We start from the raw sequence: 21,768 nt of genomic DNA, 5'->3' as shown, positions 1-21,768 counted from the left end.
AGATGCAGGAGAGATGATCATGACAGTAGCTTACAACAACATTAATGAAAGCAATAATATTAAAATTATAATTCTAGCAATTGTGGTACAATATGTTGAATTAATATCTGATAGTATACATATGTGACAATAATCATATGTGTATAATAACAGTAGAAGTATAACACACACAGACATAGGAGACCGAGTTAGACATGCAGGATGGGAGATAAGGGAGAAAGAGGACAGAGGGGAGAGAGAGAGACAGAGAAAGAGAGAGAGGTGCAGGGAGTGGAGTGTGTGTACAATATGTTGAATTAATATCTGATTGTATACATATGTGACACTAATCATATGTGTATAATAAAAGGGAGTAGTGTGTGTGTGGGTGTCTGTCTGTCTGTGTGTCTCTGTGTGTCCGTGTCTGTCTGTGTGTGCCATAATTCTACTGTTATTATACACATATGATTATTGTCACATAAGTATGACAAAGTTTTAGGAATGAGTTTGGTAAATGTTATACTGTCATGTCTGTGTGACCACACACACTTCACTCTGACAGTGTGTCAGAGTGAAGCCTTTGTTATGCTAATTAAGGACTGCATGCAGCTCAGACACAGAGCAGAATGGCTTGAAACTTTCTCAAACAAATCCTTCCAGATGCCAAACCGTGGGTCCCATCTTCAATCTGAAAACATCACCAGATAGATAAATTTGTTCTGAACGCAAACATATAAAGCTTGTATGTCTATGGCCTGAAAAATGTCACCTTAATCACAAGTTTACAGTGTGTTGGCCCTCATCTTTTCTTCCAGAGATCATCATGAGGAGTTGTGTCCTGCACCTTCTAACGCTTCTAAAATCCAAACCGTTCAAGTTATGACAAAGTCCTTCACAAGTAATGTTCAGCAGGGGTAGAGCTGTAATTTGTGCAAGTTTGAAGCAGTTATGATAAACGGTGTAGGAGCAAATAATTTTTGATCGACAGAATTTGTGAAAAACGCCATCTTACATTCAAAGACCGACAGCTCACTTCCTGTTGGAGTTAGGTCAGGGGTTGCAGTGCGACATTTGTAGGTCTTGATGAGACGAACGAGACAGTTTTGGTTTGGTCTTTCTAAGTGGTTCCTACCCGTCACACCGGGCATTTTAGTGTGTCTAGGTGGCACAACAAATCCTCAGGAGGTTTTGGCGCACATCACCTGAAACGCGCCATAACATCCAAACCAGTCGAGGATTGAAAAAGTTACGCACAATAATTGATAAGGACACGTTGAACAATAATCTGTGCGAGTTTGAAGCCGATACGATAAGCGAGTGTAGGAGGAGATGTTTTTTAAAGGAATTTCTTTTTTTGAGGAAAAATCTTACTTTGAAAGGAAATAGCTCACTTCCTGTTGGATTTAGGTCATGGGTGCGAGTGTGTGATTTGTAGGTCTTGATGAGACGAACACGGCTGTTTTGGTTTGATCTTCCTACGACGTTCCTACTGGCTGCAGCGGCCATTTTAGTGGTCTAGACTGATAGGTGGCGCTAGGTAGCCCATTTTTTCACTTTTAAGATTAATTTTTTCATTTTATAAAATTTTTCGCCAGTCCTGACATGCGTGCCAATTTTGGTGAGTTTTGGAGCATGTTCAGGGGGTCAAATTCCAGTTCAAAGTCGCGTATAATGAAAGAAAGAAACAATAATAATAAGAAGAATAATAAACACTACAAGAACAATAGGGTCCTCGCCCTTTCAGGGACCGAGGTCCCTAATTAAAGCTGCAAGCAGCGTTGGGAGGGACCTCGGCCCCCGACCTAATGAAACTTTGACATGTGCGATGATCAAACAACACACACACACAACACACACAGGCCTGTGTCTGTCAGAGTGAAGCCATTGTTATGCTAATTAATGACCACGTACTTAGGTGACAGCACAGGCACTTCAAGTTCAGTTTGACTAATGACTAATGATAACAGAATCAGCAGGGACGCATTTGACACCACAGCAGCAACACAACCACACACACACACTATCCAGGCACCGCTGTGCTAGAGGTTAACCTGCAAGACAGTGGAACACAAAGGCTCTGGAGAAGAGGCCGAGTTACTGATATGCAGTACGGCAGTTAGTGACAAGCAGAGAGGGAGAGAAGGGAGAGAGGAGAAAGAGAGAGAGAGAGACAGACAGAGAGAGAGGGGGGACAGGGAGTGGAGTGTGTGTGTGTGTGTGTGTGTGTGTGAGTGTTATTGTGTCGCTAAAATTTGCAAATTATGAGCTGCAGGTTGCTTTAAGGTTACATTATTTTTTTTCTCCATGTCTCTCTCTCTCTCTCTCTCTCTCTCTATATATATATATATATATACATAATATAATATAATATATCTCACTGTCTTTCTCTCTCATACATACACCCACAATGAATATTTGGTATGTATACTCTGACTAGGAGTTAAAAATCAAAAAAAAAAAAATTAATATTTTTATGGTTGTTTTTCAACAAAGACAAAAAAAAAGTCCTGAAGGGGAACAGTGTCTATTTTTATTGAAAAATAGAAACTGCCCCCAAAAATGATAATGCATCAAAATTGGTGTTGTTATTTATCATTCACATATCACAGACTGTGATAAATAAAATAAAAAAATCCATCCAACATTTATTATATAGTTAATCTTAATTCATGTTTTTTCATTAAAGTAACAGTGACTTCATGTAAATAAAATGGCAAATATATTGTGAAAATCCTCAAAAGGAATGAATATTAGATATGCATAATCTGAGAACAAGTTGCTTAAAAGATTTAAGCAAAAAAATGTAGAAAATTATGTTAATATTTAATATTTTTCTGTTGTTCACACCGTTCCGAAGGGGACAGGTGTGATTTTTTAGAAGGGGGCCCGCAGGGTTAAAAATGCAAGGTTCTTATGAAGGTGGTGTGAGCTTATAATTTGAAACTTGTAGACACAAGCCATGTGACCTAATGAAACTTTGACATGTGTGATGATCAAACAACACATCCATATTCATTTGAAATCATGTGACCTAGTGAAAGCTTGAGTGATGTGTACTGGCTGCTTTGAGGATCTAAGTGCAGCAAACAGACACAAATATATACTAAGACCTACAAATGTTGAATTAAAATCTGATTGTATACATATGTGACACTAATCATATGTGTATGATAACACTAGAAGTATGACACACACAGACAGACAGACATAGACGGCCGAGTTCTCAACATGCAGAGAGGGAGAGACGAGAGAAAGAGGACAGAGGGAGGAGAGAGAGAGAGAGAGAGAGAGAGAGAGAGAGAGAGAGAGAGAGAGAGAGAGAGAGAGAGCAGCTTAGCAGCAGCAACATATGTCAGGTTATGCCACAGCCTGAGGGACAACCATCACAACACCCGACACACCTGTCTATATTTACAGTCCTTGTAACTCACAATCTACAGTTTTCTTTATTCATATTTTTCTATATTATATATTGGTGTATTGTAGTGTAGATTGGTGTATTACATATTATATATCATATATTTAATCTTTTTTTATAGTTTTCTGACTTATTTTATTATTGTACTTTATTTGTAAATTTTAATGTCTTTGGCAATATTGTTAATCTACAGTCATGCCAATAAAGCTTACTGAATTGAGAATTGAGAGAGAGAGAGAGAGAGGGGGGGGGGGGGGATAGGGAGTGGAGTGTGTGTGTGTGTGTGTGTGTGTGTGTGTGTGTGTGTGTGTGTGTGTCTCTGTGTGTGTCCGTGTCTGTCTGTGTGTGCCATACTTCTCCTGTTATTACACACATATGATTATTGTCACATATGTATACCATCAGATATTAATATATACTTCCCACATGTTGTACCACAATAGCCAGAATCATAAGTCAAACTCAATTTTAAAAACTGTAAAGGGTTCTTATGAAGGTGGTGTGAGCGTATATTTTGCAATTTGTAGACATAAGCCATGTGACCTAATGAAACTTTGACAGTTTGTGATAGAAGTTAACCTGCAAGACAGTGGAGCACAAAGGCTCTGAAGAAGAGGCCGAGTTACTGACATGCAGTAACAGGACACGAGGGAGAGAGAGAGAGAGAGAGAGAGAGAGACAGAGAGAGAGAGAGAGAGAGATGGTGTCAGAGAGAGAGAGAGTTTGCTGACATATTGACATATCTCACATGTTCACATACTTCCTGTTTGTGGCAGACAAAGTTACAGATTGCCTGAAGTATACATAATGTTATATGCATCAAAAACACAGCATTTAATTCTGTCAATTACATCAAAAGAAAGGTGTTTGATGAGACTACTGTGTTGTTGAATGTAACATTTCCTCAAAGATGTATATTCTTTCCTGATGTTTGTAACACTGTTACTGACTTGTACTTGAAATGAGGTGATTTACTGCAACCCTCCAGGTCAGTCTCTTGGGTTCAGAGACATAAAATTGATAAAATACATGGAAATACTTTTAAGGTCATTTTTAAAGTAATTTAAAACCTCATGTGTGTGTGACCCACACATACACACTTCACTCTGACACACAGACTGTCAGAGTGAAGCCTTTGTTATGCTAATTAAGGACTGCATGCAGCTCAGACACAGAGCAGAATGGCTTGAAACTTTCTCAAACAAATGCTTCCAGATGCCAAACCGTGGGTCCCATCTTCAATCTGAAAACATCACCAGATAGATAAATTTGTTCTGAACGCAAACATATAAAGCTTGTATGTCTATGGACTGAAAAATGTCACCTTAATCACAAGTTTACAGTGTGTTGGCCCTCATCCTTTCTTTCAGAGATCATCATGAGGAGTTGTGTCCTGCACCTTCTAATGCTTCTAAAATCCAAACCGTTCAAGTTATGACAAAGTCCTTCACAAGTAATGTTCAGCAGGGGTAGAGCTGTAATTTGTGCAAGTTTGAAGCAGTTATGATAAACGGTGTAGGAGCAAATAATTTTGATCGACAGAATTTGTGAAAAACGCCATCTTACATTCAAGACCGACAGCTCACTTCCTGTTGGAGTTAGGTCAGGGTTGCAGCACGACATTTGTAGGTCTTTGTGAGACGAACAGAGACAGTTTTGGTTTGGTCCTTCTAAGTGGTTCCTACCCGTCAGCACCGGGCATTTTAGTGTGTCTAGGTGGCACAACAAATCCTCAGGAGGTTTTAGCACATCACCTGAAACGCGTCATAACATCCAAACCAGTCGAGGATTGAAAAAGTTACGCACAATAATTGATAAGGACACGTTGAACAATAATGTGTGCGAGTTTGAAGCCGATATGATAAACGGTGTAGGAGGAGATGTTTTTTAAAGGAATTTCTTTTTTTTCGGAAAAATCTTACTTTGAAAGGAAATAGCTCACTTCCTGTTGGATTTAGGTCAAAGGTGTGAGTGCGTGATTTGTAGGTCTTGATGAGACGAACACGGCTGTTTTGGTTTGATCTTCCTACGACGTTCCTACTGGCTGCAGCGGCCATTTTAGTGGTCTAGACTGATAGGTGGCACTAGAGAGCCCATTTTGGCACTTTTCAGATTAATTTTTTCATGTTATAAAATTTTTCGCCAGTCCTGACATGCGTGCCAATTTTGGTGAGTTTTGGAGCATGTTCAGGGGGTCAAATTCCAGTTTAAAGTGGCGGCGGATGAAAGAAAGAATAATAATAAACGCACCAAAAACAATAGGGTCCTCGACCTTCAGCCGAGGTCCCTAATTAAAGCTGCAAGCAGCGTTGGGAGGGACCTCGGCCCCCCGCCGTCGTCCCCCCACGCCGTCATCCCCCAGCTCAAGTTGTGTACATAAGCCATGTGACCTAATGAAACTTTGACGTGTGTGAAGATCAACCAACACATCCATATTCAATTGAAATCATGTGACCTAGTGAAAGCTTGAGTGATATGTACCGGCTGTTGAGAGGGTCTAAGTGCAGCAAAGAGAAACAAATATATACTAAGACCTACAAATGTTGAATTAATATCTGATTGTATACATATGTGACACTAATCATATGTGTATTATAACAGTAGAAGTATGACACACACAGACACAGACGGCCAAGTGTGACATGCAGAGAGGAGAGAAGGGAGAAAGAGGACAGAGGGGAGAAAGAGGACAGAGAGAGAGAGAGAGGGACGGGAGTGGAGTGTGTGTGTGTGTGTGTATGTATGTGTGTGTAATTGTGTCGCTAAAAATTACAAATTATGAGCTGCAGGTTGCTTTAAGGTTACATTATTATTTTTCTCCATCTCTCTCTCTCTCTCTCTCTCTCTCTCTCTCTCTCTCTCTCTCTCCTCTCTATCTCTCTATATCTCTCTCTCACTCTCTATCTCTCTCAAACAAACACACACAAACAATATTTTGTATATATACTCTGACTAGGAGATAAAAATCAAAAAATTTAATATTTTCATGGTTGTTTTTCAACAAAGACAAAGTCCTGGAGGAACAGTGTGTATTTTTATTGAAAAATAGAAACTGCCCCAAAATGATAATGCATCAAAATTGGTGTCGTTATTTATCATTCACATATCACAGACTGTGATAAATAAAATAAAAAATCCATCCAACATTTATTATAAAGTTAATCTTAATTCATGTTTTCCATTAAAGTAACAGTGACTTCATGTAAATAAAATGGCAAATATATTGTGAAAATCCTCAAAAGGAATGAATATTAGATATGCATAATCTGAATACAAGTTGCTTAAAAGATTTAAGCAAAAAAATGTAGAGAAATATGTTAATATTTAATATTTTTCTGTTGTTCACACCGTTCAAACAGGTGTGATTTTTAGAAGGGGCCATGGGGTTAAAAATGCAAGTTTCTTATGAAGGTGGTGAGCTTATAATTTGAAACTTGTAGACACAAGCCATGTGACCTAATGAAACTTTGACATGTGTGATGATCAAACAACACATCCAAATTCATTTGAAATCATGTGACCTAGTGAAAGCTTGAGTGATGTGTACCGGCTGCTTTGAGGATCTAAGTGCAGCAAACAGACACAAATATATACTAAGACCTACAAATGTTGAATTAAAATCTGATTGTATACATATGTGACACTAATAATATGTGTATAATAACACCAGAAGTATGACACACACAGACAGACAGACATAGACGGCCGAGTTCTCAACATGCAGCGAGGGAGAGTCGAGAGAAAGAGAGAGAGAGAGAGAGAGATAGAGAGAGAGAGAGAGAGAGAGAGAGAGAGAGAGAGAGAGAGTGAGAGAGTGTGGTGATAGGTAGTGGAGTGTGTGTGTGTGTGTGTGTGTGTGTGTGTGTGTGTGCATGTGTGTGTGTGTGTGTGTCTCTGTGTATCTGTGTGTGTCTGTGTCTGTCTGTGTGTGCCATACTTCTACTGCTATTGTAGACATATGATTATTGTCATATGTATACCATCAGATATTAATATATACTTCCCACATGTTGTACCACAATAGCCAGAATCATAAGTCAAACTCATTTTTAAAAACTGTAAAGGGTTCTTATGAAGGTGGTGTGAGCATATATTTTGCAATTTGTAGACATAAGCCATGTGACCTAATGAAACCTTGACATGTGTGATGATCAAATCAAACCTCTGTCGTTTTTATATTTATTTGTTTTAATAACACTGTGCACAAGGACCAGACTGTCAGTCTGTCAGATCAGCTCTGAAATGTTTAATGCTCATAATATGTAGGTCTTATTGTTTACATTTTAAAAATCTTTATGACGCTTCAAAGACGTACTATCAATGACTAATAATCTCTATCAATGATGTTATTAGTCACACTGATGGAACATAATTCCTATAGCCTAATATTGCAAATTATTTGTTAATATTTCTGAGTGAGCAATGGTGCAACATTGCAGAGTCTTTAAATTTACTACATCTGTAACTGAAATACTGTCACTGAATGCTGTTGAGTCAAGAAACAAATATCGATCAATCAATCAATCAATATCACAAATCACAATTTGCCTCACAGGGCTTTACAGCATACAACATCCCTCTATCCTCAGGACCCCATGAGACAGAAGGAGACAGAGAGACATGCAGGAGAGATGATCATGACAGTAGCTTACACAAACATTAATGAAAGCAATAATATTAAAATTATAATTCTAGCAATTGTGGTACAATATGTTGAATTAATATCTGATAGTATACATATGTGACAGTAATCATATGTGTATAAGAAAATTAGAAGTATAACACACACAGACATAGACGCCGAGTTAGACATGCAGAAAGGAGAGAAAAGGAGAAAGAGGACAGAGGGGGAGAGAGAGAGAGACAGAGAGAAGAGAGAGGGTGCAGGAGTGGAGTGTGTGTACAATATGTTGAATTAATATCTGATTGTATACATATGTGACACTAATCATATGTGTATAATAAAAGGAGTGAGTGTGTGTGGGTGTCTGTCTGTCTGTGTGTCTCTGTGTGTCCGTGTCTGTCTGTGTGTGCCATAATTCTACTGTTATTATACACATATGATTATTGTCACATAAGTATGACAAAGTTTTAGGAATGAGTTTGGTAAATGTTATACTGTCATGTCTGTGTGACCACACACACTTCACTCTGACAGTGTGTCAGAGTTGTTTGTTATGCTAATTAAGGACTGCATGCAGCTCAGACACAGAGCAGAATGGCTTGAAACTTTCTCAAATAAATCCTTCCAGATGCCAAACCGTGGGTCCCATCTTAAATCTGAAAGCATCACCAGATAGATAAATTTGTTCTGAACGCAAACATATAAAGCTTGTATGTCTGTGGCCTGAAAAATGTCACCTTAATCACAAGTTTACAGTGTGTTGGTCCTCATCTTTTCTTCCAGAGATCATCATGAGGAGTTGTGTCCTGCACCTTCTAACGCTTCTAAAATCCAAACCGTTCAAGTTATGACAAAGTCCTTCACAAGTAATGTTCAGCAAGGGTAGAGCTGTAATTTGTGCAAGTTTGAAGCAGTTATGATAAACGGTGTAGGAGCAAATAATTTTTGATCGACAGAATTTGTGAAAAACGCCATCTTACATTCAAAGACCGACAGCTCACTTCCTGTTGGAGTTAGGTCAGGGGTTGCAGCGCGACATTTGTAGGTCTTGATGAGACACAGACAGTTTTGGTTTGGTCTTCTAAGTGGTTCCTACCATCGGGCATTTTAGTGTGTCTAGGTGGCACAACAAATCATCAGGAGGTTTTGGCACATCACCTGAAACGCGCCATAACATCCAAACCAGTCGAGGATTGAGAAAGTTACGCGCACAATAATTGATAAGGACACGTTGAACAATAATCTGAAGAGTTTGAAGCCGATACGATAAACGGTGTCGGACTAGTTGATTTTTAAAGGATTTTTTTTTTTTGAGGAAAACTCTTATTTTGAAAGGGAAAATCTCACTTCCGGTTGGAGTTAGGTCATGGGTGCGAGTGCGTGATTTGTAGGTGTTGATGAGATTTTATAAAATTTGAAACTTTGACATGTGACTAATGACTAATGATAACAGAATCAGCAGGACGCATTTGACACCACAGCAGCAACACAACCACACACACCACACTATCCAGGCACCGCTGTGATAGAAGTTAACCTGCAAGACAGTGGAACACAAAGGCTCTGGAGAAGAGGCCGAGTTACTGATATGCAGTACGGCAGTTAGTGATGAGCAGAGAGGGAGAGAAGGGAGAGAGAGGAGAGAGGGGGGAGAAAGAGAGACAGAGAGAGAGAGGGGGGACAGGGAGTGGAGTGTGTGTGTGTGTGTCTGTGTGTGTGTGAGTGTAATTGTGTCGCTAAAATTTGCAAATTATGAACTGCAGGTTGCTTTAAGGTTACATTATTTTTTTTCTCCATGTCTCTCTCTCTCTCTCTCTACATATATATATATATATATATAATATAATATATCTCCCTGTCTTTCTCTCTCATACATACACCCACAATGAATATTTGGTATGTATACTCTGACTAGGAGTTAAAAATCAAAAAAAAAAATTAATATTTTTATGGTTGTTTTTCAACAAAGACAAAAAAAAGTCCTGAAGGGGAACAGTGTCTATTTTTATTGAAAAATAGAAACTGCCCCCAAAAATGATAATGCATCAAAATTGGTGTTGTTATTTATCATTCACACATCACAGACTGTGATAAATAAAATAAAAAAAATCCATCCAACATTTATTATATAGTTAATCTTAATTCATGTTTTTTTCATTAAAGTAACAGCGACTTCATGTAAATAAAATGGCAAATATATTGTGAAAATCCTCAAAAGGAATGAATATTAGATATGCATAATCTGAGAACAAGTTGCTTAAAAGATTTAAGCAAAAAAATGTAGAGAAATATGTTAATATTTAATATTTTTCTGTTGTTCACACCGTTCCGAAGGGGACAGGTGTGATTTTTTATAAGGGGGCCCACAGGGTTAAAAATGCAAGGTTCTTATGAAGGTGGTGTGAGCTTATAATTTGAAACTTGTAGACACAAGCCATGTGACCTAATGAAACTTTGACATGTGTGATGATCAAACAACACATCCATATTCATTTGAAATCATGTGACCTAGTGAAAGCTTGAGTGATGTGTACTGGCTGCTTTGAGGATCTAAGTGCAGCAAACAGACACAAATATATACTAAGACCTACAAATGTTGAATTAAAATCTGATTGTATACATATGTGACACTAATAATATGTGTATAATAACACTAGAAGTATGACACACACAGACAGACAGACATAGCCGGCCGAGTTCTCAACATGCAGAGAGGAGAGAGAGAGAGAGAGAGAGAGAGAGAGAGAGAGAGAGAGAGAGAGAGAGAGAGAGAGAGAGAGAGGGGGGGGGATAGGGAGTGGAGTGTGTGTGTGTGTGTGTGTGTCTCTGTGTGTGTCCGTGTCTGTCTGTGTGTGCCATACTTCTCCTGTTATTACACACATATGATTATTGTCACATATGTATACCATCAGATATTAATATATACTTCCCACATGTTGTACCACAATAGCCAGAATCATAAGTCAAACTCAATTTTAAAAACTGTAAAGGGTTCTTATGAAGGTGGTGTGAGCGTATATTTTGAAAGTTATAGACATAAGCCATGTGACCTAATGAAACTTTGACATGTGTGATGATCAAATCAAACCTCTGTCGTTTTTATATTTATTTGTCTTAATAACACTGTGCACAGGGATCAGACTGTCAGTCTGTCAAAGTAGCTCCAAAATGTTTATTGCACATAATGTAGCTTACAACAACATTAATAAAAGTAATAGTATGATAATTACAATTCTGGCAACTATAGTACAATATGTTGAATTAATATCTGATTGTATACATATGTGACACTAATCATATGTGTATAATAACAGCAGAAGTATGAGAAACACAGACAGACAGACATAGACGGCCGAGTTCTCAACATGCAGAGAGGGAGAGAAGGGAGAAAGAGGACAGAGGGGGGAGAGAGAGAGAGAGAGAGAGAGAGAGAGGGGATAGGGACTGGTGTGTGTGTGTATGTGTCTGTGTGTGTCCGTTTCTGTCTGTGTGTGCCATACTTCTCCTGTTATTACACACATATGATTATTGTCACATATGTATACTATCAGATATTAATATATACTTCCCACATGTTGTACCACAATAGCCAGAATCATAAGTCAAACTCAATTTTAAAAACTGTACAGGGTTTTTATGAAGGTGGTGTGAGCGTATATTTTGCAATTTGTAGACATAAGCCATGTGACCTAATGAAACTTTGACAGTTTGTGATATAAGTTAACCTGCAAGACAGTGGAGCACAAAGGCTCTGGAGAAGAGGCCAAGTTACTGACATGCAGTAACAGGACACGAGAGAGAGAGAGAGAGAGAGAGAGATGGAGGGACAGGGAGGGAGAGAGAGAGAGTTTGCTGACACATTGACATATCTCACACGTTCACATACTTCCTGTTTGTGGCAGACAAAGTTACAGATTGCACGAAGTATACATAATGTTGTATGCATCAAATACACAGCATTTAATTTTTCGATCAATTACATCAAAAGAAAGTGTTTGATGAGGCTACTGTGTTGTTGAATGTAACATTTCCTCAAAGATGTATATTCTTTCCTGATGTTTGTAACACTGTTACTGACTTGTAGTTTAAATGAGGTGATTTACTGCAACCCTCCAGGTCAATCACTTGAGTTCAGAGACATAAAATTGATAAAATACATGGAAATACTTTAAAGGTCATTTTTAAAGTAATTTAAAACCTCATGTGTGTGTGACCACACACATACACACTTCACTCTGACACACAGACTGTCAGAGTGAAGCCTTTGTTATGCTAATTAATGACAGCTGCCACTCACACACAGAGCAGAATGGCTTGAAACTTTCTCAAACAAATCCTTCCAGATGCCAAACTGTGGGTCCCATCTTCAATCTGAAAACATCACCAGATAGATAAATTTGTTCTGAACGCAAACATATAAAGCTTGTATGTCTATGGCCTGAAAAATGTCACCTTAATCACAAGTTTACAGTGTGTTGGCCCTCATCTTTTCTTCCAGAGATCATCATGAGGAGTTGTGTCCTGCACCTTCTAACGCTTCTAAAATCCAAACCGTTCAAGTTATGACAAAGTCCTTCACAAGTAATGTTCAGCAGGGGTAGAGCTGTAATTTGTGCAAGTTTGAAGCAGTTATGATAAACGGTGTAGGAGCAAATAATTTTAGATCGACAGAATTTGTGAAAAACGCCATCTTACATTCAAAGACCGACAGCGCACTTCCTGTTGGAGTTAGGTCAGGGGTTGCAGCGCGACATTTGTAGGTCTTGATGAGACGAACGAGACAGTTTTGGTTTGGTCTTTCTAAGTGGTTCCTACCCGTCGCACCGGGCATTTTAGTGTGTCTAGGTGGCACAACAAATCGTCAGGAGGTTTTGGCGCACATCACCTGAAACGCGCCATAACATCCAAACCAGTCGAGGATTGAAAAAGTTACGCACAATAATTGATAAGGACACATTGAAGAATAATGTGTGCGAGTTTGAAGCCGATACGATAAACGGTGTAGGAGGAAATGTTTTTTAAAGGAATTTCTTTTTTTTTCGGAAAAATCTTAATTTGAAAGGAAATAGCTCACTTCCTGTTGGATTTAGGTCATAGGTGCGAGTGTGTGATTTGTAGGTCTTGATGAGACGAACACAGCTGTTTTGGTTTGATCTTCCTACGACGTTCCTACTGGCTGCAGCGGCCATTTTAGTGGTCTAGACAGATAGGTGGCGCTACAGAGCCCATTTTGGCACTTTTCAGATTAATTTTTTCATTTTATAAAATTTTTCGCCAGTCCTGACATGCGTGCAAATTTTGGTGAGTTTTGGAGCATGTTCAGGGGGTCAAATTCCAGTTCAAAGTCGCGTATAATGAAAGAAAGAAACAATAATAATAATTAAAGCTGCAAGCAGCATTGGGAGGGACCTCGGCCCCTTGCCGTCGTCCCCCAGCTCAAGTTGCAGACGTAAGCCATGTGACCTAATGAAACTTTGACATGTGCGATGATCAAACAACACACACACACAAACACACACAGGCCTGTGTCTGTCAGAGTGAAGCCATTGTTATGCTAATTAATGACCACGTACTTAGGTGACAGCACAGGCACTTCAAGTTCAGTTTGACGAATGACTAATGATAACAGAATCAGCAGGACGCATTTGACACCACAGCAGCAACACAACCACACACACCACACTATCCAGGCACCGCTGTGATAGAAGTTAACCTGCAAGACAGTGGAACACAAAGGCTCTGGAGAAGAGGCCGAGTTACTGATATGCAGTACGGCAGTTAGTGACGAGCAGAGAGGGAGAGAAGGGAGATAGAGGGGAGAGGGGGGAGAAAGAGAGACAGAGAGAGAGAGGGGGGGGACAGGGAGTGGAGTGTGTGTGTGTGTGTGTGTGTGTGTGTGTGTGTGTGTGTGAGTGTAATTGTGTCGCTAAAATTTGCAAATTATGAACTGCAGGTTGCTTTAAGGTTACATTATTTTTTTTCTCCATGTCTCTCTCTCTCTCTCTCTCTCTCTCTACATATATATATATATATATATATATATATATATATATATCTCCCTGTCTTTCTCTCTCATACATACACCCACAATGAATATTTGGTATGTATACTCTGACTAGGAGTTAAAAATCAAAAAAAAAATTAATATTTTTATGGTTGTTTTTCAACAAAGACAAAAAAAAGTCCTGAAGGGGAACAGTGTCTATTTTTATTGAAAAATAGAAACTGCCCCCAAAAATGATAATGCATCAAAATTGGTGTTGTTATTTATCATTCACATATCACAGACTGTGATAAATAAAATAAAAAAATCCATCCAACATTTATTATATAGTTAATTTTTATTCATGTTTTTTTTCATTAAAGTAACAGTGACTTCATGTAAATAAAATGGCAAATAAATTGTGAAAATCCTTAAAAGGAATGAATATTAGATATGCATAATCTGAGAACAAGTTGGTTCAAAGATTTAAGCAAAAAAATGTAGAGAAATATGTTAAAATTTAATATTTTTCTGTTGTTCACACCGTTCCGAAGGGGACAGGTGTGATTTTTTATGAGTGGGCCCGCAGGGTTAAAAATGCAAGGTTCTTATGAAGGTGGTGTGAGCTTATAATTTGAAACTTGTAGACACAAGCCAATGTGACCTAATGAAACTTTGACATGTGTGATGATCAAACAACACATCCATCTTCATTTGAAATCATGTGACCTAGTGAAAGCTTGAGTGATGTGTACTGGCTGCTTTGAGGATCTAAGTGCAGCAAACAGACACAAATATATACTAAGACCTACAAATGTTGAATTAAAATCTGATTGTATACATATGTGACACTAATAATATGTGTATAATAACACTAGAAGTATGACACACACAGACAGACAGACATAGACGGCCCAGTTCTCAACATGCAGAGAGGGAGAGACGAGAGAAAGTGGACAGAGGGAGGAGAGAGAGAGAGAGAGAGAGAGAGAGAGAGAGAGAGAGATAGAGAGAGAGAGGGGGGATAGGGAGTGTGTGTGTGTGTGTGTGTGTGTGTGTCTCTGTGTGTGTCCGTGTCTGTCTGTGTGTGCCATACTTCTCCTGTTATTACACACATATGATTATTGTCACATATGTATACTATCAGATATTAATATATACTTCCCACATGTTGTACCACAATAGCCAGGATCATAAGTCAAACTCAATGTTAAAAACTGTAAAGGGTTCTTATGAAGGTGGTGTGAGCATATATTTTGCAATTTGTAGACATAAGCCATGTGACCTAATGAAACTTTGACATGTGTGATGATCAAATCAAACCTCTGTCGTTTTTATATTTATTTGTTTTAATAACACTGTGCACAAGGACCAGACTGTCAGTCTGTCAGATCAGCTCTGAAATGTTTAATGCTCATAATATGTAGGTCTTATTGTTTACATTTTAAAAATCTTTATGACGCTTCAAAGACGTACTATCAATGACTAATAATCTCTATCAATGATGTTATTAGTCACACTGATGGAACATAATTCCTTTAGACTAATATTGCAAATCATTTGTTAATATTTCTGAGTGAGCAATGGTGCAACATTGCAGAGTCTTTAAATTTACTACATCTGTAACTGAAATACTGTCACTGAATGCTGTTGAGTCAAGAAACAAATATCGATCAATCAATCAATCAATATCACAAATCACAATTTGCCTCACAGGGCTTTACAGCATACAACATCCGTCTATCCTCAGGACCCCATGAGACAGAAGGGGAGACAGAGAGAGATGCAGGAGAGATGATCATGACAGTAGCTCACAACAACATTAATGAAAGGAATAATATTAAAATTATAATTCTAGCAATTGTGGTACAATATGTTGAATTAATATCTGATAGTATACATATGTGACAATAATCATATGTGTATAATAACAGTAGAAGTATAACACACGCAGACATAGACGACCGAGTTAGACATGCAGAAAGGGAGAAAAGGGAGAAAGAGGACAGAGGGGGGAGAGAGAGAGAGACAGAGAAAGAGAGAGAGGGGGGGTGCAGGGAGTGGAGTGTGTGTACAATATGTTGAATTAATATCTGATTGTATACATATGTGACACTAATCATATGTGTATAATAAAAGGGAGTGGAGGGTGTGTGTGTGTGGGTGTCTGTCTGTCTGTGTGTCTCTGTGTGTCCGTGTCTGTCTGTGTGTGCCATAATTCTACTGTTATTATACACATATGATTATTGTCACATATGTATGACAAAGTTTTAGGAATGAGTTTGGTAAATGTTATACTGTCATGTCTGTGTGACCACACACTTCACTCTGACAGTGTGTCAGAGTGAAGCATTTGTTATGCTAATTGATGAGAGCTGCATCTCACACACAGAGCAGAATGGCTTGAAACTTTCTCAAACAAATCCTTCCAGATTCCAAACCGTGGGTCCCATCTTCAATCTGAAAGCATCACCAGATAGATAAATTTGTTCTGAACGCAAACATATAAAGCTTGTATGTCTATGGACTGAAAAATGTCACCTTAATCACAAGTTTACAGTGTGTTGGCCCTCATCTTTTCTTCCAGAGATCATCATGAGGAGTTGTGTCCTGCACCTTCTAACGCTTCTTAAATCCAAACTGTTCAAGTTATGACAAAGTCCTTCACAAGTAATGTTCAGCAGGGGTAGAGCTGTAATTTGTGCAAGTTTGAAGCAGTTATGATAAACGGTGTAGGAGCAAATAATTTTTGTTCGACAGAATTTGTGAAAAACATCACCTTACATTCAAATAACATCACACACACAAACACACACACAGGCTTGTGTCTGTCAGAGTGAAGCCATTGTTATGCTAATTAATGACCATGTCATTAGGTGACTTCAAGCTCAGTTTGACTAATAAGTAATGATAACAAAATCAGCATGAGGCATTTCACACTACAGCAGCAACACAACCTCACATGTCACCAGCCAGGCACCGCTGTGATAGAAGTTAACCTGCTGCACATTTCTTTGTTACTCAGGACTGTCTTAAGTTACTGAATTTTCGCAGATCAGTCATTTCTTTGAGCATCACTTTTTGTCTTAACGTTCAAATATTACACTGCACAAATTCATCCTCAGCTCAAATCAAACCTCTGTCGTTTTTATATTTATTTGATTTAATAACACTGTGCACAAGGATCAGACTGGCAATCTGTCATAGCAGCTCCCAAATGTTTATTGCACATAATGTAGCTTACAACAACATTAATAAAAGTAATAATATTATAATTATAATTCTGGCAACTATAGTACAATATGTTGAATTAATATCTGATTGTATACATATGTGACACTAATCATATGTGTATAATAACAGTAGAAGTATGAGAAACACAGACAGACAGACATAGACGGCCGAGTTCTCAACATGCAGAGAGGGAGAGACGAGAGAAAGAGGACAGAGGGGGGAGAGAGAGAGAGAGAGAGAGAGAGAGAGAGAGAGAGAGGGAGGGGGGATAGGGACTGGTGTGTGTGTGTGTGTGTGTGTGTGTGTGTGTGTGTGTGTGTGTGTGTCCGTTTCTGTCTGTGTGTGCCATACTTCTCCTGTTATTACACACTTATGATTATTGTCACATATGTATACCATCAGATATTAATATATACTTCCCACATGTTGTACCACAATAGCCAGAATCATAAGTCAAACTCAATTTTAAAAACTGTAAAGGGTTCTTATGAAGGTGGTGTGAGCGTATATTTTGCAATTTGTAGACATAAGCCATGTGACCAAATGAAACTTTGACAGTTTGTGATAGAAGTTAACCTGCAAGACAGTGGAGCACAAAGGCTCTGAAGAAGAGGCCGAGTTACTGACATGCAGTAACAGGACACGAGAGAGAGAGAGAGAGAGAGAGAGAGAGAGAGATGGGGGGACAGGGAGGGAGAGAGAGAGAGAGTTTGCTGACATATTGACATATCTCACATGTTCACAGACTTCCTGTTTGTGGCAGACAAAGTTACAGATTGCACGAAGTATACATAATGTTGTATGCATCAAAAAAACCGCATTTAATTTTTCTGTCAATTACATCAAAAGAAAGGTGTCTGATGAGACTACTGTGTTGTTGAATGTAACATTTCCTCAAAGATGTATATTCTTTCCTGATGTTTGTAACACTGTTACTGACTTGCACTTGAAATGAGGTGATTTACTGCAACCCTCCAGGTCAGTCTCTTGGGTTCAGAGACATAAAATTGATAAAATACATGGCAATACTTTAAAGGTCATTTTTAAAGTAATTTAAAACCTCATGTGTGTGTGACCACACACATACACACTTCACTCTGACACACAGACTGTCAGAGTGAAGCCTTTGTTATGCTAATTAAGGACTGCATGCAGCTCAGACACAGAGCAGAATGGCTTGAAACTTTCTCAAACAAATGCTTCCAGATGCCAAACCGTGGGTCCCATCTTCAATCTGAAAACATCACCAGATAGATAAATTTGTTCTGAACGCAAACATATAAAGCTTGTATGTCTATGGACTGAAAAATGTCACCTTAATCACAGGTTTACAGTGTGTTGGTTTTGATGAGTTTTCAAGCATGTTTAGGGGGTCAAATTCCAGTTGAAAGTCGCGTACGCTGAAAGAAAGAAAGAAACAATAATAATAATAATAATAATAATAATAAACACTACAAGAACAAGAGGGTCCTCGCCCTTTCAGGCCGAGGTCCCTAATTAAAGCTGCAAGCAGCGTTGGGAGGGACCTCGGCCCCTCGCCGTCGTCCCCCAGCTCAAGTTGTAGACATAAGCCATGTGACCTAATGAAACTTTGACATGTGTGATGATCAAACAACACACACAAACACACACAGGTCTGCGTCTGTCAGAGTGAAGCCATTGTTATGCTAATTAATGACCATGTACTTAGGTGACAACACAGGCACTTCAAGCTCAGTTTGACTAATGACTAATGTTAACAGAATCAGCAGGAGCCATTTCACACTACAGCAGCAACACAACTTCACACGTCACACTATCCAGGCATTGCTGTGATAGAAGTTAACCTGCTGCATATTTGTTTGTTACTCAGGACTGTCTTAATTTACTGAATTTATGCAGATCAGTCATTTCTTTGAACATCACTTTTTGTCTTAACGTTCAAATATTACACTGCATGAATTATCCTCAGCTCAAATCAAACCTCTGTTGTTTTTATATTTATTTGTTTTAATAACACTGTGCACAAGGATCATGAGCATGAGTTATGTGTATTGGCTGTTGTGAGGATCTAAGTGCAGCAAACAGACACAAATATATAATAAGACCTACAAATGTTGAATTAATATCTGATTGTATACATATGTGACACTAATCATATGTGTCTAATAACAGTAGAAGTATGACACACAGACACACAGACATAGACGGCTGAATTAGCGACATGCAGAGAAGGAGAGAAGGGAGAAAGAGGACAGGGGGGGAGAGAGGGGGGGGGGGGGGGGATCGGGAGTGGAGTGTGTGTGTGTGTGTGTGTGTGTGTGTGTGTCCGTGTCTGTCTGTGTGTGCCATACTTCTACTGTTATTATACACATATGATTATTGTCACATATGTATACCATCAGATATTAATATATACTTCCCAAATGTTGTATTGTTGCTGACTTGTACTTGAAATGAGGTGATTTACTGCAACCCTCCAGGTCAGTCTCTTGGGTTCAGAGACATAAAATTGATAAAATACATGGAAATACTTTTAAGGTCATTTTTAAAGTAATTTAAAACCTCGTGTGTGTGACCACACACATACACACTTCACTCTGACACACAGACTGTCAGAGTGAAGCCTTTGTTATGCTAATTAAGGACAGCTCAGACACAGAGCAGAATGGCTTGAAACTTTCTCAAACAAATCCTTCCAGATGCCAAACCGTGGGTCCCATCTTCAATCTGAAAACATCACCAGATAGATAAATTTGTTCTGAACGCAAACATATAAAGCTTGTATGTCTATGGCCTGAAAAATGTCACCTTAATCACAAGTTTACAGTGTGTTGGCCCTCATCTTTTCTTCCAGAGATCATCATGAGGAGTTGTGTCCTGCACCTTCTAACGCTTCTAAAATCCAAACCGTTCAAGTTATGACAAAGTCCTTCACAAGTAATGTTCAGCAGGGGTAGCGCTGTAATTTGTGCAAGTTTGAAGCAGTTATGATAAACGGTGTAGGAGCAAATAATTTTTGATCGACAGAATTTGTGAAAAACGCCATCTTACATTCAAAGACCGACAGCTCACTTCCTGTTGGAGTTAGGTCAGGGGTTGCAGCGCGACATTTGTAGGTCTTTATGAGACGAACGAGACAGTTTTGGTTTGGTCTTTCTAAGTGGTTCCTACCCGTCACACCGGGCATTTTCGTGGGTCCAGGTGGCACAACAAATCCTCAGGAGGGTTGGGAGCACATCACCTGTAACATGCCATTACATCCAAACCATTTGAGGATTGAAAAAGTTACGCACAATAATTGATAAGGACACGTTGAAGAATAATGTGTGCGAGTTTTTTGTTATGCTAATCAAGGACTGCATGCAGCTCACACACAGAGCAGAATGGCATGAAACTATCTCAAACAGATCCTTCCAGATCCCAAACCATGGGTCCCATCTTCAATCTGAAAGCATCACCAGATAGAAAAATTTGTTCTGAACGCAAAAATATAAAGCTTGTATGTCTATGGACTGAAAAATGTCACCTTAATCACAGGTTTACAGTGTGTTGGCCCTCATCTTTTCTTCAGAGATCATCATGAGGAGTTGTGTCCTGCACTTTCTAACACTTCTAAAATCTAAACCAATATGTTGAATTAATATCTGATTGTATACATATGTGAAACTAATCATATGTGTATAATAACAGCAGAAGTACGACACACACAGACAGACAGACATAGACGGCCGAGTTAGCGACATGCAGAAAGGGAGAGAAGGGAGAAAGAGGACAGAGGGGGAGAGAGAGAGAGAGAGAGAGAGAGAGAGAGGGAACAGGGAGTGGAGTGTCTGTCTGTCTGTGTCTGTCTGTGTGTGCCATACTTCTACTGCTATTGTAGACATATGATTATTATCATATATATACCATTAGATATTAATATATACTTCCCACATGTTGTACCACAATAGCCAGAATCATAAGTCAAACTCAGTTTTAAAAACTGTAAAGGGTTCTTATGAAGGTGGTGTGAGCATATATTTTGCAATTTATGGACATAAGCCATGTGACCTAATGAAACGTTGACATGTGTGATGATCAAATCAAACCTCTGTCGTTTTTATATTTATTTGTTTTAATAACACTGTGCACAAGGACCAGACTGTCAGTCTGTCAGATCAGCTCTGAAATGTTTAATGCTCATAATATGTAGGTCTTATTGTTTACATTTTAAAAATCTTTATGACGCTTCAAAGACGTACTGTCAATGACTAATAATCTCTATCAATGATGTTATTAGTCACACTGATGGAACATAATTCCTATAGCCTAATATTGCAAATTATTTGTTAATATTTCTGAGTGAGCAATGGTGCAACATTGCAGAGTCTTTAAATTTACTACATCTGTAACTGAAATACTGTCACTGAATGCTGTTGAGTCAAGAAACAAATATCGATCAATCAATCAATCAATATCACAAATGACAATTTGCCTCACAGGGCTTTACAGCATACAACATCCCTCTATCCTCAGGACCCCATGAGACAGAAGGGGAGACAGAGAGAG

The 21,768-nt window shown here is 38.6% G+C and overlaps 2 long non-coding RNA genes across 2 annotated transcripts; both read right to left on the bottom strand.

Annotated features, from left to right (window-relative positions):
- Window positions 1-4,268: 4,268 nt before the first annotated feature.
- Window positions 4,269-20,110, bottom strand: LOC125898049 (uncharacterized). Its single transcript, XR_007450571.1, has 3 exons — window positions 20,029-20,110; window positions 18,299-18,553; window positions 4,269-4,467 (listed from the first exon to the last, which is right to left on the bottom strand). It is a non-coding gene; the product is annotated as an uncharacterized LOC125898049 (long non-coding RNA).
- LOC125898052 (uncharacterized) lies at window positions 4,483-12,665 on the bottom strand. The gene is made up of 3 exons (XR_007450574.1): window positions 12,549-12,665; window positions 8,759-8,833; window positions 4,483-4,721 (listed from the first exon to the last, which is right to left on the bottom strand). It is a non-coding gene; the product is annotated as an uncharacterized LOC125898052 (long non-coding RNA).
- Window positions 20,111-21,768: the final 1,658 nt, after the last annotated feature.

Source organism: Epinephelus fuscoguttatus, linkage group LG12, assembly GCF_011397635.1.
Source record: "Epinephelus fuscoguttatus linkage group LG12, E.fuscoguttatus.final_Chr_v1".
Lineage (NCBI taxonomy): Eukaryota > Metazoa > Chordata > Actinopteri > Perciformes > Serranidae > Epinephelus > Epinephelus fuscoguttatus.
The sequence above is the reverse complement of the archived record's forward strand: the minus strand, read 5'-3'. Positions and strand labels throughout refer to the sequence as shown.